Here is a 438-nt window from a genome sequence, read left to right on the forward strand (position 1 = left end):
TTTTCATCCAAGATATTTTTATGTTTAGTTACACAAGGGGGAAAATACTAATCCTGTGCTAGTTTAATAAAGTTGAAAACATTATAAGCAATTCTAGTTGGTGATGAAATAGAAATTATGCATTTTGCAAAGCTTGGTTCAAAAACCATTTGCATTTTGCTCAAATTGTTTGCATTTTGGCAAGGTAAGGCATGTATTATTGTCCATGTTCTTGATTATTAATACCCTGTCCATAAAACTATCTGCATTACTTTATGAAACATATTCTTAATTCAGTAAACTTAAAAAAACAGTATTTTATTTGTCTATAGAAACTGAGGTTTTAGAATACTTCCATTCAAATTATCTTTACTTTGTTGTTGTTGTTGTTGTTAATCCTCACCTGAGGATATTTTTTAAATTGATTTTTAGAATTAGTAGAAGGGAGAGGAAGAGACA

This window comes from Myotis davidii, unplaced genomic scaffold, assembly GCF_000327345.1.
Source record: "Myotis davidii unplaced genomic scaffold, ASM32734v1 scaffold226, whole genome shotgun sequence".
In the NCBI taxonomy this organism is placed as follows: domain Eukaryota; kingdom Metazoa; phylum Chordata; class Mammalia; order Chiroptera; family Vespertilionidae; genus Myotis; species Myotis davidii.